Source organism: Amblyraja radiata, chromosome 15 (genome assembly GCF_010909765.2).
Source record: "Amblyraja radiata isolate CabotCenter1 chromosome 15, sAmbRad1.1.pri, whole genome shotgun sequence".
Classification (NCBI taxonomy): Eukaryota; Metazoa; Chordata; class Chondrichthyes; order Rajiformes; family Rajidae; genus Amblyraja; species Amblyraja radiata.
The window spans coordinates 52,546,961-52,565,672 of record NC_045970.1 but is presented as its reverse complement, the minus strand read 5'-3'; positions in this window follow the sequence as shown (position 1 = coordinate 52,565,672).

Below are 18,712 nucleotides of genomic sequence, written 5' to 3'. Positions count from 1 at the left end.
CGTTTTCACCCAGGAAGATATGGAGCCTTCATGATTTCCAGATCTACCGCCCAGCCCGTATGCTGATATGCCTACTATTAAAATTGAGGTTGAAGGTGTCAAGAAGTTATTGCTCAACATCAATATAACAAAAGCTATTGGACCAGATCAGATACAGAATCAAACCCTCAAGATCGCGGCCGAAGAACTGGCTCCTGTTTTGCAGTTCATTTTCAAACAGTCGCTTGACTCAGGTGATGTTCCGCTGGATTGGAGGAAGGATAACATTACTCCTCTCCGTTCAACCACCAACCCGGCAAATTATCGTCCTGTATCATTAACAAGCACTTGCAGCAAACTGCTGGAGCATTTAATCGATAGTAATCTGATGAGACACCTTAGCAAACATAACATTCTTGCTGACAACCAACATGCATTGAGGAGGCATAAATCATGCGAGTCTTAGCTTATCCTGATGACAAATGACCTGGCCAAGAACCTGGATAGCAATGACATCACGGATTCAGTAGTGCTGGACTTTTCTAAAGCATTGATGTCATCCCACACCATTTGATGTCATCCCAAACGCCGAGGTTTTCTCAGGCATTGAGGGTGACGTGGATTGTGTCAAACGGGGGGAATCAGTTTAGTTTAAGATTAGTTTAAATAGTATAAAAACAAGTGCTGCGGCCCGTCGAGTGAACGTTCACACTAGGTTTATATTATCCCACATTCTCACTCACTCCATACAGATAAGGGGCAATTTTCAGTGGTCAACTAACCTACAAATCCGCACGTCTTTGCGATGTGGGAGGAATTGGGCACCCGCAGAAAACTCACGCGGTCACGGAGGGAACGTCAAGCTGCACACAGGCAGCACTGAGATTGCCGTACTTATAAATGTACGCCTATCCCATTGCATCATCAGGAACAGCAAACCTACGCTGACTCACCATGGCAACACATGTACCTGCACAATTTCCCCGTGGCGCTGCTGTTACTCGTTTGTCCGGAGCTGCAAATGTCCGGCATGACTTCACATACCGTTTTAAATTTTAATTTCTAGATATCATTTTGTGCACCTAAACAGCAGCACCGTGCGTGTTCGTGCGCGCGTGTGTGTTTTTAGTCGCCTCGTTGTTAGATGGAGACACAGGGAACTACAGTTGCGGAAATCATGCGTAGAACTGAAAGTGCTGGAGCCACTTAATGGGTCAGGCAGCATCACTGGAGGGCATGGAAACGTGACATTCCGGTCGTGATCCTTCAGGTTCAAACTCTTCGATCTGAAGAAGAATCCCGATGTGAATAGCCCCCTCTCCACGTGCTCCAGAGCTGCTGCCTGACCCGCTGAGTCATTCAAGCATTTTGTGTTCTACGCCTTATTATCGGCGTTCTATTACTTTTGCAATTGGTAGCTATATCGATATATTTTACCTGTCACACTTTATTTAAATAATTACATAAGGTTCCCCTAACTTTTTTTGTTTCGTTTCTTTGTCTGTGTATCTCCAAAACCAGCCAGCTCCAAACACCTTTATCGCAACAGGCAGAGCTGGATATTCTCTCAACATTGAACCTTCCACAGGGCAAAGGAAACTAACTCTTCCCTTCGTTCTCAACATTCCAAACGTCCGTGTGAGCCAGGGTTGTGTTGGCTTTCTTATAATATCCTTATCTCCAGCTAAGCTGTCCCCCAGCCCTTTGAGAAGGACCGATTCCCCTCTCTCTGCTTCTCTGCCTCCTCTCTCTTCTTCTCTCTACCTCTGCCCTCTCTCTGGCCTCTCTCTGCCTCTTTGCCCTCTCTCTGCCCCCTCTCTGCCCTCTTTCCCTCTCTACCCCTCTCTCTCTGCCCTTCTCTGCCTTACTCTGCCTCCCTGCCTCACTACTCACTACCTCTCTCTCTGCCCCCTCTGCCTCTTTCTTTACCTTTCGCTCTGCCTCTCTTTGCCCCTCTCCCTCTCTGCCTCTCCTCTCTCATCTCTCTCGCCTCTCTCTCTCTCTCTCTCTCTCTCTCCTCTCTCTCTCTCTCTCTCTCTCTCTCTCTCTCTCTCTCTCTCTTCTCTCTCTCTCTCTCTCTCTCTCTCTCTCTCTCTCTCTCTCTCTCTCTCTCTCTCTCTCTGCCTCCCTCTCTGCCCCTCTCTCTGCCTCTCTCTGCCTTTCAGACTCTCTGCTTCTCTCTCTCTCTGCCCCCCCTCTCTCTGCCATTTCTCTCTCTCTGCACTCTCTGCACTCTCTCTCTGCCCTCTCTCTGTCTCTGTCCTCTCTCTGTCTGCCCTCTCACTGTCTCTGTCCTCTCTCTCTGCCCTCTCTGCCACTCTTTCTACCCTATCTGCCTCTCCCTGTGCCTCTCGCTGCCTCTCTGCCCTCTCTCTGCCTCTCTCTGCTTCTCCGCTCCCTCTCTCTGCCCTCTCTCAATCTGCCCTCTCTCTGCCCTTTCTGCCCTCTATCTCTCTCTGCCCTCTCCGCCTCTGCCTCTGCCTCTCTGCTCTCTTTCTGCCCTATCTGTTTGCCGTCTCTCTCTGCATTCTCTCTGCCCTCTATCTCTCTACCCTCTCTCTCTGCCATCTCTCTGCCTCTCTCTCTGCCTCTCTCTCTGCCTCTCTCTCTGCCCCCTCTCTCTCACTCACGCTCTCTCTCTCTGCCTCTTTCATACTGTCACCATTGTAAGCAACATGCACATTTATGGTTCAAAAATAAAGAGCCGGTCGTTTGGTAAAAATAACATGATATCTTTATTTGCCTCGAATATAATATTTCAATGAAATAGTTATTAACTAGACAAAGCACTGCGACTGCCGGTTAGAAATTTTACATTAGTTCCTTCAGCATTTACCTTATATGCAATTTCGAGCTTATTTGTATCTGCTATTTTTCAAACTAACCCTTCTCACATGAGCCTAATATTTAAAAGCAAAAAAGAAAACGGACTGCAGGAATTCAGCGAGTGCAGCAGCATCCATGAAGGGAAGAATTGTCTGCGCCTCGGTTCGAGACCTTGCTTCAGGATTTCCTAATATTATTAGTTCAGTTATAAAAGGATGGACAACAAACCACGCCGTCGATCGATCATCCGTTCACTCCAGTGCTATGTTATCCCATTGACTCATATACTTTTTACATACTCATTTACGTTCCCGATGTTGGGCGAGTTCAGAACCAGGGGCCACAGTCTTAGAATAAATGGGAGGTCATTTAAGACTGAGGTGAGAAAAAACGTTTTCACCCAGAGAATTGTGACTTTATGGAATTCCCTGCCACGGAGGGCAGTGGAGGCCAAATCACTGGATGGATTTAAGAGAGAGTTAGATAGAGTTCTAGGGGCTAGTGGAGTCAAGGGATATGGGGAGAAGGCAGGCACGGGTTATTGATAGGGGACGATCAGCCATGATCACAATGAATGGCGGTGTTGGCTCGAAGGGCCGAATGGCCTCCTCCAGCACCTATTTTCTATGTTTCTATGTTTCTATACTAGGGGCAATTTATAGAGGGCAATTTATAGAGGCCAATTAATCTTGACGTGGCAGTAACGCGGAGCAACCGGAGGAAACGGAATCGGTCATGGAAAACGTGCAAACCCCACACATCTAGCACCTGAAGTCAGGATCGAACCCCCGGCTCTCTGGCGCGGCACTGCTAGCTGTGCCACTGCGCTATGTTGAAGAAGGACGGATTGACGTCTTCCGAAACGTTGCCAGAAAGGCGAATGTGGTAAACAGCAAGGGATTGAGAACGGCAGTGAAAGGGTTGGGGAGCCCGGTGTATGGTTTAACATAGCACCTGTAAAACATTAATATCTGATAAAAAATTAGACAGGCGTTGCCGCAAGGAGGTGAACACAACCCGCACCAACAACTTAACCATAACCAGCACTGTAAACGCCAACACGTCCTAAAACACGCGAACCTCTACCGCGTTCTATCAACAGGAATATTAGACGGCAGATTGAATGAAAATCCAAACCCATGTCTCTTTTCCTTGATATGGAATCGATTGTGGATGCCTTGTGTCGCAATCTTCTATTCCAATTCTATCAGAAACGTCGCTTTAGCATTCGCCCCATAGACGCTGCCATGACCCACTGAGTTCGTCCAGATATTTGTGTTTTGACCAAGAAGCGTAACACATACGCCTATTTTACCCCACTTCACTACCTACCGACTGAGCCACACTCCCAAGAAGAAGTTGTAAATAGATCTTCTCGTGCTGGCCTATAAAATTATATGGACCCTACACGGTACAGCAGCGTATTCTCCATTGGAAATTCTGGGACCTGAAGATATAGAGCAAGGGATTAAGGAAAGCGGCGAAAGAGGTAAGGAGCCAAGTGCACGATCTAACATAGCACCTGTAAAGCCTTAAGCTCGCATGCACTGGAGAGACCAGATCCATAATCACAGCGAAGAGTTCGCCGCAGTGAAACGGGGCGAAGCAGAAGAGGAGAAGAGCCAAAATCGCCCCAATTGTCTTGAGCACTTGCTTCCTCATCGGCTTCATGGATTCCTTGCCAACCCCCACCTCCTTCAGTTTATTTGCCGTCAGAGCATAGCAGACTAAGAGAACCAGCGCTGGAATTACACTTAATATAACGTGAGACAAGAACAACTGTATTTTCCATCCCATCGACATGGAATGGCCCATTTCACAAACGGAATTAGGAACAGGCATTGTTATTACAAAGACCGGAATGGTTAGGACCAATACAAAGAGCCAAATAATAAGGGAGAGAACGATGTAATATCGGGGTCTTCTCCAGGCATGAAACAGGATTGGGTGAGCAACAGCTGTGTATTGGTCAATGGCAATGAAGGTCATGAAAGATGGACTTCCATGAAGATTGAGGAGAGCTACAAGATAGGAGGCGTACTCGAGAAACCATATCTTCCGTGCGGGGATAGCATTGATAGCTTCGAAAATAAATGATACGATAATCAGAAAATCGAGAATGATCAAATCAAGCAGGAGCACCTCAGTTGCAGCCAAGACCCTCTTATAACGCAAGATGTGCCAGAGTGCAGCTGAGTTGCATACAGTGCCCAATACAATCACCAAGGGAAAATAGCAATTCACCACCATGTTCAATGTTTCGGCGAAAGTATGCGAGTAAGGTGCCAACGTTTCGCTTCCAGTCTCATTGGTTGAGTTGATTCCTGACAAGACTTCGTTGTTTCTTACAGTCCAGCTAACTGAAGTGGCCATTGACATGTGCTGACAATGGATGGATAACAATGATTGTAAAATGTGAATAAATGTTAGACAAAGATGGCTGGGGAGGAATGCATGGTGCTTGAATGCTTTAGACGCGACTCGAATGCATTAATCCAAGTATCTCCACGGGTTATTTTCTCTGAAACTTCTAGGTAGTAGTCGACACGAGAGGTTCTTTTTGTTGCAGGATGTAGAAAAAAAGCGAATCCTGTAAGTGAACAATAAGTTTGTTAAAATATTGATAACAGTGCCAGAAGGCGAGATTCGTGTACACCGATTAAATTGTCGACTCCCCTTCCTCGGTAAAATGCATTTAAATTGAACGGATTCATTGAAAGATACAGCATACAATCAGGGCCGTCCGCCCGTCGAGTCCACGCAAACCATCGATCATTCCTGCAGCAGTTCCATGTTATCCCGCTTTCCCATCCATTCTTTTCACGCTCGGGAATATTAACAGATACCAATTAACCAACATACCCGCCCGTCTTTGGGACTTGGGGGGAAACAGAAACATAGAAACATAGAAAATAGGTGCAGCAGTAGGCCATTCGGCCCTTCGAGCCTGCACCGCCATTCAATATGATCATGACTGTTCATCCAACTCAGTATCCTGTACCTGCCTTCTCTCCATACCCCCTGATCCCTTCAGCCAACAAGGGCTACGTCTAAAGCCCTCTTAAATATAGCCAATTAACTGGCCTCAACTACCTTCTGTGGCAGAGAAATCCACAGATTCACCACTCTGTGTAAAAAAAGATTTTCTCATCTCGGTCCTAAAAGACTTCCCCCTTATCCTTAAACTGTGACCTCCTTGTTCTGGACTTCCTCAACATTGGGAATAATCTTCCTGTATCTAGCCTGTCCAACCCCTTAAGAATTTTGTAAGTTTCTATAAGATCCCCCCTCAATCTTCTAAATTCTAGCGAGTATAATCCGAGTCTATCCAGTCTTTCTTCATATGAAAGTCCTGACATCCCAGGAATCTATCTGGTGAACTTTCTCCGTGCTCCCTCTATTGCAAGAATGTCCTTCCTCAGATTAGGAAAGGTTATCCCGCTTTCCCATCCATTCTTTTCACGCTCGGGAATGTTAACAGATACCGATTAACCAACATACCCTCTCGTCTTTGGAACTTGGGGGAACCCGGATAACCCGGAGGAAACCCACACCGTCAGAGGGTGAACGTGCAAATACGAGATAGACAACTCCCGAGGTCAGTGACGATCATGGGTTTGTGGCGCTGTGAAGCAGCGGCTCCACAAGTTTCGCCACTGTGGCCCCACTCTAATTTAACCCCCTCCCCCCCCACCTGTTCTCTGTATCAGGCAGGTAAATGTTCCCCCACCTAACGAAAATCAGCATGAAGAGAAGAACCGACCAGAAACGTTCGCCTGTCCAATCCCTCCACAGATGACGCCAGGCCCGCAGTATTCACCCAGCACATGTTAATTTGCTGAAGATTGCAGCATCTGCAATCATCCTTGTTCTCACAAGGAAAACAAAGTGTCATCAACTAGCTCCATCTCCATTTTGCTGTGGGAATGTCTGGGTGGACTCACCTGCTACCCGCAATAATGTGTAGATTGACACGAAGAGAAAAGGCAAACGGCAAGATGGGCAGTTCAGAATGAACCGAACAGCAGTGCAGCGGGTAGAAACAATTCCTGTGACCTTTTAAAGTTCCCCAGTTGGTCCGGGTACGCTGACGATGCATGGCGTTGCTTCCTCAGGCTCCTCCCTGCTACCGCCTTGCCGCCAACCAAATCACTGGATGGATTTAAGAGAGAGCTAGATGGAGCTCTAGGGGCTAGTGGAGTCAATGGATATGGGGAGAAGGCAGGCACGGGTTATTGATAGGGGACGATCAGCCATGATCACAATGAATGGCGGTGGTGGCTCGAATGGTCAAATGGCCTCCTCCTGCACCTATTTTCTATGTTTGTATGTTTCTAGCACACTTGTAACTCAGAGTTTGATTATAGATACCGAGATACATAGACAATATGTGCAGGAGTAGGCCATTCGGCTCTTGGAGCCAGCACCGTCATTCAATGTGATCATGGCTGATCATCCACAATCAGTTTCCAGTTCCTGCCTTCTCCTCATATCCCTTGATTCCACTAGCCCTAAGAGCTCTCTCTGACTATCTTTTGAATGCATCCAGTGAATCAGCCTCCACTGCCTTCTGAGGCAGATAATTCCACAAATTCACCACTCTCTGGGTGATGAAGTTTTTCTTCATCTCAATTCTAAATGGTCTACCCCTTATTCTTAAACTGTGGCTCCTTGGTTCTGGACAACCCCAACATCGGGAACATGTTTTTCCTGCATCTAGCCACTCCAATCCCTTAATAATGTTACATGTTTCTATAAGATCCCCTCTCATCCATCTAAATTCAAGTGCATGCAAGCCCAATCGTTCAATTCTTTCATCATATGACAGTCCCCCCATCCCGGGAATGAAACTCGTCAGCCTACGCGGCACTCCCTCAATGGCAAGAATGTCCTTCCTCAAATTAGGAGACCAAAACTGCACACAATACTCCAGGTGTGGTCTCACCCGCGCCCTGTGCAACTGCAGAAGGATCTCTGTGCTCCTATACTCACATCCTCTCGTTATGAAGGCCAACATGAATGATACAGGACCGTCCGTCGATTCCACGTAAACCATCGATCATCCGTGCATGCAGTTAGTTCTATGTTATCCCGCATTCGCATCCGCTCGTTTCACGCTCAGGAATATGTACAGATACCCATTAACCAACATTCCCGCTTGTCTTTAAGACGTGGTGCAAAGTCGAGTAATCCAGAGGACACCCACATAGTCAGGGGGAGAACGTGCAACTAAGAGATAGACAGGTCCCGAGGTCAGGGGCGAACACGAGTTTGTGGCGCGGTGAAGCAGTGGTTCTACAAGCTGCGCCACTGTGTCCCGACTCTAATTTTTAAAATATCTGTGTCACTAGTCGGAGAATCTCGTACTAAAGATCATCGCCTCAGAATTAAAGGGCGTTCTCTTGGGAAGGAGATGAGGATACTTTTACTTAGTCAGAGGGTGGTGAATCTGTGGAATTATTTGCCACAGAAGGCTGCAGAGGCGAAATCAGTAAATATTTTTCAGGCAGATATAGATAGATTTCTGATTAGTGCATGTGTCAGAGGATATGCATCAGTGTCAGCCATGATCATATTGAATGGAGGTGCAGGCTCGAAGGGCCGAATGGCCTACTCCTGCACCTATTTTCTATGTTTCTATGTTTCTATATGTGGAGAAGGCAGGAGAATGGGGTTCGGAGGGAGAGATAGATCAGCCATCACTGAATGGTGGAGTAGACTTGCTGGGCCGAACGGCCTAAGTCTACTCCTAGCCCATGACCTTTAGTTTCCACCTCCCCTTCCCCAATCCGTTTCCACCTATCTTTCACCAGTTTCTGTCTCAAAATCTCCCCCCCCCCCCCCCTGTAGAGGGAAATGGTCAAACCACATTACGGGTCGGGACCCGTCTGCAAACTGCAGAGCAGTACCAATCGGAAAGGGGGAGTGATCAGTCTGAAGAAGGATCCCGAGGCGAATCATCATCTGTCCACTTTTTCTCATGCATTGACTTTGATGTGGAAGGCGTTCACTGACAGGATAATGGTCCGATTAGTTTAAGTTCGGTTTAAAGACAGAGCTTGGAAACAAGCTCTGCGGCCCACAGAGTGTACGCTGCCCATCGATCATCTGTTTACACCAGTTGTGAGAGTTCAAACTTTCTCGTTTATCCCATACAAATTAAGAGAAATTTGCAGTGGGCAATAACCTGCAAACCTGTACACCTTTCGGATGTGGGACGAAACGCGGAAATCGGAAAACCCCACGCGGTCACTGGGACAAGGAGCACTAACTAGATAGCACGCGAGGTCAGGAACGAAAATGTAATGGTAAAATTGTACAAGGCATTGGTGAGGCCAATTCTGGAGTATGGTGTTAAATTTTGGTCGACTAATTATAGGAAGGGTGTCAACAAAATAGAGCGAGTACAGAGGACATTTACTAGATTGTTGCCTGGTTTGCAGCAACTAAGTTACAGAGAAAGGTTGAACAAGTTAGGTCTTTATTCTTTGGAGCGCAGAAGGTTAAGGGGCGACTTGATAGAGGTCTTTAAAATGATGAGAGGGATAGACAGAGTTGAGGTGGATAAGCTTTTCCCATCGAGAGTAGGGAAGATTCAAACAAGAGGACATGACTTGAGAATTAAGGGACAGAAGTTTAGGGGTAACATGAGGGGGAACTTCTTTACTCAGAGAGCGGTAGCTGTGTGGAATGAGCTTCCAGTGGAAGTGGTGGAGGCAGGTTCGATTTTATCATTTAAAAATAAATTGGATAGGTATATGGACGGGAAAGGAATGGAGGGTTATGGTCTGAGTGCAGGTAGATGGGACCATGTGAGAGTAAGTGTTCGGCACGGACTTGAAGGGCCGAGATGGCCTGTTTCCGTGCTGTAATTGTTATACGGTTATATATGGTTATATGTCTCTAGCGCTCTAAGTTACCACCTCTGGAAGTGCGTCACTGTGATGCACGTTTATTGCCAATTAACCTTGGTCGTAAGGCACGTTGCAGTGGGCAATGAATCAATATACACTGAGATTTCCATACTTCACAAGTGACGCCCTATACTATTTGATCATCAGGAACAATAAACAAACGCTGACTCACCTTGGCAGCATTCGCACCTGCATTCAAATCAATCAATTTGTGCATCTTGCAGTGATTGGCACAGGTTTTCTGGGTCTGCAAATGTATCTGCATGACTTCACTTGCCGTTTTACATTTAAATTTCTAGATATCATTTTGCATACATAAACTGGGCCTTTCTTTTGTTTATATATATATATGCGTGTGTGAATGTGTGTATGTGAGAGTGAAAGTGTGTGTGTGTGTGAAAGCTTATCATGTGCGCGTGAGTGTGTTCGCACAATCCTTGTTCGATGAGTACCCTGGCCCTATCCCCGAATCTTTGTTGGGTACGTCAAACAATCCTTGTTCGAGGCGTACCCTTGCCCTATACCCGAACTCTAACTCCGCTGCATTGACGACTGCATTGGCGCCACTTCCTGCACCCATACAGAACTCACTGACATGATCCCCCCTCAATCTTCTAAATTCTAGCGAATACAAGCCGAGTCTATCCAGTCTTTCTTCATATGAAAGCCCTGACATCCCAGGAATCAGTCTGGTGAACCTTCTCTGCACTCCCTCTATGGCAAGAATGTATTTCCTCAGATTAGGAGACCAAAACTGTACGCAATACTCCAGGTGTGGTCTCACCAGGACCCTGTACAACTGCAGTGGAACCTCCCTGCTCCTATACTCAAATTATTTTGCTATGAATGCCAACATACCATTCGTTTTCTTCACTGCCTGCTGCACCTGCATTCCTACTTTCAATGACTGGTGTACCACGACACACAGGTCTCGATGCATCTCCCCTTTTCCTAATCTGCCACCATTCAGATAATAGTCTACTTCCCAGATTTTGCCACCAAAGTGGATAACCTCACATTTATCCACATTATACTGCATCTGCCATGCATTTGCCCACTCACCCAACCTATCCAAATCACCTTGCAGCCTCCTAGCATCTTCCTCACAGCTAACACTGCCCCCCCCCCCCCCCCCCCAGCTTCGTTTCATCCGCAAACAGGCTAGATGCAGGAAGATTATTCCCGATGTTGGGGAAGGTAGTGCATCCGTGGATAACAAGGGAAATCAGGGATAGTATCAAAGCGAAGGATGATGCGTACAAATTAGCCAGAAAAAGCAGCATACCGGAGGACTGGGAGAAATTCAGAGACCAGCAGAGGAGGACAAAGGGCTTAATTAGGAAAGGAAAAATAGATTATGAAAGAAAACTGGCAGGGAACATAAAAACTGATTGCAAAAGTTTTTTATAGATATGTGAAAAGAAAGAGATTAGTTAAAACAAATGTAGGTCCCTTGCAGTCAGAAACAGGTGAGTTGATCATGGGGAACAAGGATATGGCGGACCAATTGAATAACTACTTTGGTTCGGTCTTCACTAAGGAAGACATAAATAATCTGCCGGAAATAGCAGGGGACCGCGGGTCAAAGGATTTGGAGGAATTGAGTGAAATCCAGGTTAGCCGGGAAGTAGTGTTGGGTAAATTGAATGGATTAAAGGCCGATAAATCCCCAGGGCCAGATAGGCTGCATCCCAGAGTACTTAAGGAAGTAGCTCCAGAAATAGTGGATGCATTAGTAATAATCTTTCAAAACTCTTTAGATTCTGGAGTAGTTCCTGAGGATTGGCGGGTAGCAAACGTAACCCCACTTTTTAAGAAGGGAGGGAGAGAGAAAACGGTGAATTACAGACCAGTTAGTCTAACATCGGTAGTGGGGAAACTGCTAGAGTCAGTTATTAAAGATGGGATAGCAGCACATTTGGAAAGTGGTGAAATCATTGGACAAAGTCAGCATGGATTTACAAAAGGTAAATCATGTCTGACGAATCTTATAGAATTTTTCGAGGATGTAACTAGTAGCGTGGATAAGGGAGAACCAGTGGATGTGGTGTATCTGGACTTCCAGAAGGCTTTCGACAAGGTCCCACATAAGAGATTAGTATACAAATTAAAGCACACGGCATTGGGGGTTCAGTATTGATGTGGATAGAGAACTGGCTGGCAAACAGGAAGCAAAGAGTAGGAGTAAACGGGTCCTTTTCACAATGGCAGGCAGTGACTAGTGGGGTACCGCAAGGCTCAGTGCTGGGACCCCAGCTATTTACAATATATATTAATGATCTGGATGAGGGAATTGAAGGCAATATCTCCAAGTTTGCTGACACTAAGCTGGGGGGGGGCAGTGTTAGCTGTGAGGAGGATGCTAGGAGACTGCAAGGTGACTTGGATAGGCTGGGTGAGTGGGCAAATGTTTGGCAGATGCAGTATAATGTGGATAAATGTGAGGTTATCCATTTTGGTGGCAAAAACAGGAAAGCAGACTATTATCTAAATGGTGGCCGACTAGGAAAAGGGGAGATGCAGCGAGACCTGGGTGTCATGGTACACCAGTCATCGAAAGTGGGCATGCAGGTGCAGCATGCAGTGAAGAAAGCGAATGGTATGTTAGCTTTCATAGCAAAAGGATTTGAGTATAGGAGCAGGGAGGTTCTACTGCAGTTGTACAGGGTCTTGGTGAGACCACACCTGGAGTATTGCGTACAGTTTTGGTCTCCAAACCTGAGGAAGGACATTATTGCCATAGAGAGAGTGCAGAGAAGGTTCACCAGACTGATTCCTGTGATGTCAGGACTGTCTTATGAAGAAAGACTGAACAGACTTGGTTTATACTCTCTAGAATTTAGGAGATTGAGAGGGGATCTTATAGAAACTTACAAAATTCTTAAGGGGTTGGACAGGCTAGATGCAGGGAGATTGCTCCCGATGTTGGGGAAGTCCAGGACAAGGGGTCACAGCTTAAGGATAAGGGGGAAATCCTTTAAAACCGAGATGAGAAGAACTTTTTTCACACAGAGAGTGGTGAATCTCTGGAACTCTCTGCCACAGAGGGTAGTTGAGGCCAGTTCATTGGCTATATTTAAGAGGGAGTTAGATGTGGCCCTTGTGGCTAAGGGGATCAGAGGGTATGGAGAGAAGGCAGGTACAGGATCCTGAGTTGGATGATCAGGCATGATCATATTGAATGGCGGTGCAGGCTTGAAGGGCCGAATGGCCTACTCCTGCACCTAATTTCTATGTTTCTAAGTCCAGAACAAGGGGTGACAGTTTAAGGATAAGGGGGAAATCTTTTAGGACCGAGATGAGAATTGTTTTTTTCACACATAGATTGGTGAATCTCTGGAATTCTCTGCCACAGAATGTAGTTGAGGCCAGTTCATTGGCTATATTTAAGAGGGAGTTAGATGTGGCCCTTGTGGTAAAGGGTCGGGGGGGGGGGGGGGGGGGGGGTATAGAGAGAAGGCAGGTACAGGATACTGAGTTGGATGATCAGCTATGATCATATCGAATGGCGGTGCAGGCTCGAAGGGCCGAATGGCCTACTCCTGCACCTATTTTCTATGTTTCTATATTTCTATTCGTTTCGCCATTGGTAGCTCTTACTGCATATTTCCCCAGTTATATTTTTTGTAACTACATGTGCTTCCCCTAAATATATATGTTTTGCAATTGTTTGTCTGTGTATCTCAAAAACCAGCCAGCTTCAAACACCACTAACACACCAGAGCCGGACATTCACTCAACATTCTTCAAGGCAACGGGCCTAATTTAAAATATACGAGCTCTCTCATACTGTCACTATTGTAAGCAACATGCAAGTTTATTGTTCAAACGTAAAGATACATTAGTTTGGGTAATAACATGATATAATTTTATTCGCCTCGAATATGAAATTTCATAATCTTTCAATGAAATAGTTATTAACCAGGCAAAGTAGCGCGACTTACGGTTTGAAATTGTCACATTAGTTCCTTCAGCATTTACCTTAAATGCAATTTCGAGCTTATTTGTATCTGCTGTTTTTCAAGCTACGCGTTCTAACCCAAGCCTAATATTTTAAAGCAAAATAATGAAGAAAAAAAACGAACTGGAGGAATTCAGCGGGTGCAGCGGCATCTGTGAGGGAAGGAATTGTCTGCGCATCGGTTCTAGACCCTGCTACCGGAGATCCTAATATTCTTAGTTTAGTTACAACGGGATGGAAAACAAACATTTCTTCCTGCCGAAACCACGATCATCCGTTCAGTCTGGGTCGATATTGTTTTATTTACGCCTCTACTCTTTATACACAAGGAATAATTGTATTGAGGCCAATTAACCTACACACCTGCACGCCTTTGGGACGTGGTAGTAATGCGGAGCACCCGGATGAAACACATGCCGTGATGGAGAACGTGCAAACAGAACAAGGGGTCACCGTTTAAGTATAAGGGGGAAATCTTTTAGGACCGAGATGAGGAAAACATTTTTCACACAGAGAGTGGTGAATCTCTGGAATTCTCTGCCACCGATGGTAGTTGAGGCCAATTCATTGGCTATATTTAAGAGAGAGTTAGATGTGGCCCTTGTGGCTAAAGGGATCAGGGGGTATGGAGAGAAGGCAGGTACAGGATACTGTGTTGGATGATCAGCTATGTTCATATTGAATGGCGCTGCAGGCTCGAAAGGCCGAATGGCCTACTCCTACACCTATTTTCTATGTGTCTATGTAACACCACACATTTAGCATCTGTTGAAGTCAGGGTCGATCACCCGGGACTCTGGCGCCGTGAGGCTGTGGCTCTACCAGCTGTACCATTGCACTATGTTGAAGAAGAGCGAATTGACGTCTTCTAAAACGTTGCCAGAAAGGTGAAGGTGGTATACAGCAAGGGATTGAGAATAGCAGCCAAAACATTAGGGAGCCCAGTGCTATGATTTCATATAGTACCTGTAAAACATTAATATCTGATGAAGTGGAGAATAAACGGTGAGATTTTTGCTGCGCGTTGAACACAATCCACACCGACAACCTGACCATAACCAACAATGTAAACACCACCACGTCCTAAAACACGGCAACATGTTCTAATAACATGAATATTAGAACGCAGATGTATAACAAATGAAAAGCCAAACCCATGTGTCTTTTCATTGATATGGAATCGTTTGTGGATGCCTTTAGTCGCAATCTTCCACACCCATTCTATCAGAAACGTCCCCTAAGCATCCCCCCCCCCCTTGGAAGCTACCAAGACCCGCTGAGTTCGTCCAGATATTTGTATTTTGACCAAGATGCCGGTTACATTCCCAAGAAGTTAACCATATAACCATATAACAATTACAGCACGGAAAACAGGCCATCTCGGCCCTTCAAGTCCGTGCCGAACACTTATTTGTTATATAATTCTAAGTAGATCATCCCGTGCTGACCTATAATATGAAAAATGGACCCTACACGGTACAGCAGCGTACTCTCCATTGGAAATTCTGAGACCTGAAGACATACAGCAAGGGATTAAGGAAAGCGGCGAAAGAGGTAAGGAGCCAGGTGTACGTTTTAACATAGCACCTGTAAAGCCTTAAACTCGCATGCACTGGATAGACCAGATCCATAATCTGAACGTAGAGTTCGCCGCAGTGATACGGGGCGAAGCAGAAAGGAGAAGGGCCAAAATCGCCCCAATTGTCTTGAGCACTTGCTTCCTCATCAGCTTCATGGATTCCTTGCCAACTCCCACCTCCACCAGTTTCTTTGCGGTCAGCGCATAGCAGACAAATAGAACCAGGGCGGGGATGACATTTAATATGATTTCAGAAAATAGTAAGTATATTTTCCATTCTATCGGCACGGAATGCATGTTTTGACAATCAGAATCGCCAACAAATGAGATTACTAACACAAAACAGGCCGGAATGATCAGAACCAACACAAAGAGCCAAATAATAAGGGAGAGAACGACATAATATCGGGGTCTTCTCCAGGCATGAAACAGGAGTGGGTGGACAACAGCTATGTATTGGTCAATGGCAATAAAGGTCATGAAAGGTGGACTTCCATAAAGATTGAGGAGAGTTACAAGTAAGGAGACGGCTTGGATAAACAATATCTGCAACTCGAGGATATAACAGAGAGCTCCTAAAATAGCTGATATGATAATCAGAAAATCGACAATGATCAAATCAAGCAGGAGCACCTCAGTTGCAGACAAAACCCTCTTAGGACGCACGATGTGCCAGAGTGCAACTGAGTTGCCTACAGTGCCCAAGACAATCACCAAGGGAACACAGCAATTCAGCGTAATTTTCATCATTTCGTCCAATGCACGCGTGGAATGTGCAAGCGTTTCGCTTCCAGTCCCATTGGTCGAGTTGCTTCCTGACAAGACTCCGTTGTTTCTTACAGCCCAGCTATCTGAAGTGGCCATTGAAACGTTCTGTCGAATAACAATGGATGGATGACAATTATGATCAAATGGGAATGAATATTAGACAAAGATGGCTGGGGAGGAATGGGTGTAGTTTGAATGTCTCAGTCGCGACTATAATCACAGTGTACCCTCAGGTTATTTTCTCTGAAAGCTCTGGGTAGGAGTCGACGCGAGTCGTTCTTTTCGTTGCAGAATGTAGTACAAAAGCGAATCCTGTAAGTAGACAATACTGTTGTTAAAATATTTGTAACATTACCAGAAGGTGAGATTCCTGACCTCCCACCGATGAACCTTTCAGCTCTCCTTTGGTAAAATGCCTTTAAATTGAACGGGTTCATAGAACGGCATAGGATACAAACATGAACTTCGGCCCATCCTTCCATGCAAACCACCGATCATCCGTACATGCAGTAAAGTGACCGAGCTTTCGCATCCACTCTTTCCACGCCCAGGGAAATGTACAAATGCCGATAACGAACGTACCCGCTGAGGGAAATACACAGAGGACACCCACACAGCCAAATTCGAAATCACCAGTACCCGAGGTCAGGAACGAAACATAGAAACATAGCAACATAGAAAATAGATGCAGTAGTAGGCCATTCGGCCCTTCGAGCCTGCACCGCCATTCAATATGATCATGGCTGATCATCCAACTCAGTATCCCGTACCTGCCTTCTCTCCATACCCCCTGATCCATTTAGCCACGGGCCACATCTAACTCCCTCTTAAATATAATCAATGAACTGGCCTCAACTACCTTCTGTGGCAGAGAATTCCACAGATTCACCACACTCTGTGTAAAAAATGTTTTTCTCTGGGACAGGGAACAGGGGTCCACACAGTGCAACAGGGGTCTGTTCCACTGTGACGCAGCGGCCCCACAAGCTGCGCCTCTGTGTCCCCACACTAACTTCTAAAACACACATTCCCCGTTTCAAACATAGAAACATAGACGTAGAAACATAGTAAATAGATGCAGGAGGAGGCCATTCGGCCCTTCGAGCCAGCACCGCCATTCATTGCGATCATGGCTGATCGTCCCGTATCAATAACCCGTGCCTGCTTTCTCCCGATATTCCTTGACTCCACTAGCCCCTAGAGCTCTATCTAACTCTCTCTTAAATCCATCCAGTGATTTGGCCACCACTGCCCTCTGTGGCAGGGAATTCCATAAATTCACAGGATAATGTTCCTCCAACTAACGAAGATCAGCCTTAATAGAAGTCCCGACCTGAAACATTGCCTGTCCATTATCCCTCCACAGATTTCCCCCGACCCACCGAATTCCTCCAACTCATTCTGCTTTGCTGAACATTGCAGCATCCGCGGTTCCTTCTTGTCATAAGTCAAATATGTCTCATCTTATAGCCCCCTCTCTAATTTGCTCTTGGAATGTCTGGGTGGCCTCACCTGCTGCCGAAAACGACGTGTAGATTGATCGAACACAAAAAGACAAACGGCAAAATTGTTAGTTCAGAATGAATCCACGGACAGTGCAACAGGTAGTAACAATTCCCTGGATCTTTTATAGTTCCCCAGAATCAGTTGGTCCAGATTCGCTGAGGATGCATGGCGTTGCTTCCTTCGGCTCCTCCCTGCTCCCGCATTGCCGACAGATGACAGCACAAATGTAACCCTGTCTTTGATTGGTGTCGCACTTAGAAACATAGAAAATAGGTGCAGGAGGAGGCCATTCGGCCCTTCGAGGAAAGCACCGCCATTCATTGTGATCATGTCTGATCGTCCCCTATCAATAACCCGTGCCTGCCTTCTCCCCATATCCCTTGACTCCACTAGCCCCCAGAGCTCTATCTAACTCTCTCTTAAATCCATCCAGTGACTTGGTCTCCACTGCCCTCTGTGGCAGGGAATTCCACAAATTCATAACTCTGGGTGAATTTTTTTTTCTCACCTCAGTCTTAAATGACCTCCCCTTTATTCTAAGACTGTCCCCCCTGGTTCTGGACATTTTTTCCTGCATCTAGCGTGTCCTGCATCTATACTTTTATATGTTTCTACAAGATCCCCCCTCAGCCTTCTAAACTCCAGTGAATCCAAGCCTAGTCTTTTCAATCTTTCCTCATATGACAGTCCCGCCATCCCAGGGATCAATCTCGTGAACCTACGCTGCACTGCTTCAATCACATTTGTGTTGAATCTAATGAAATGTGGAAAGTTCGCTAGTCTCTCTCAGACGACTGAGCCTAGTTTGGAGAGGGTAAGACACTGAGTATTTACCAGGAGATGAAAAGAACAAGATTCCCCTTTCGAAAGTAGACGCCTCGCATTATGGAAATAACAGAAGCTGTAAGTGTTCCAATCATGGAAAATTCATAATTGAGTAATTGAGTAACCTAGGAGGCAAAGCAGCATATTTGGAACGAATGGAACGGCTAAGTTTCGGGTCGGGGCCATCTTCACACTTGGGGGCTCGGTTCCGGGATCCCCACTCCGGCCAGCTGACGGGAGTAGACGGACGAAGGGACGGTGCACCCCGCTGAGTTCAGCGGTCTCAGACTCCTTGCTTGCCGTCAGAGGTTTGAGCGAGTGGTATCCGGACCATACAGAGACTCGACAAATAAG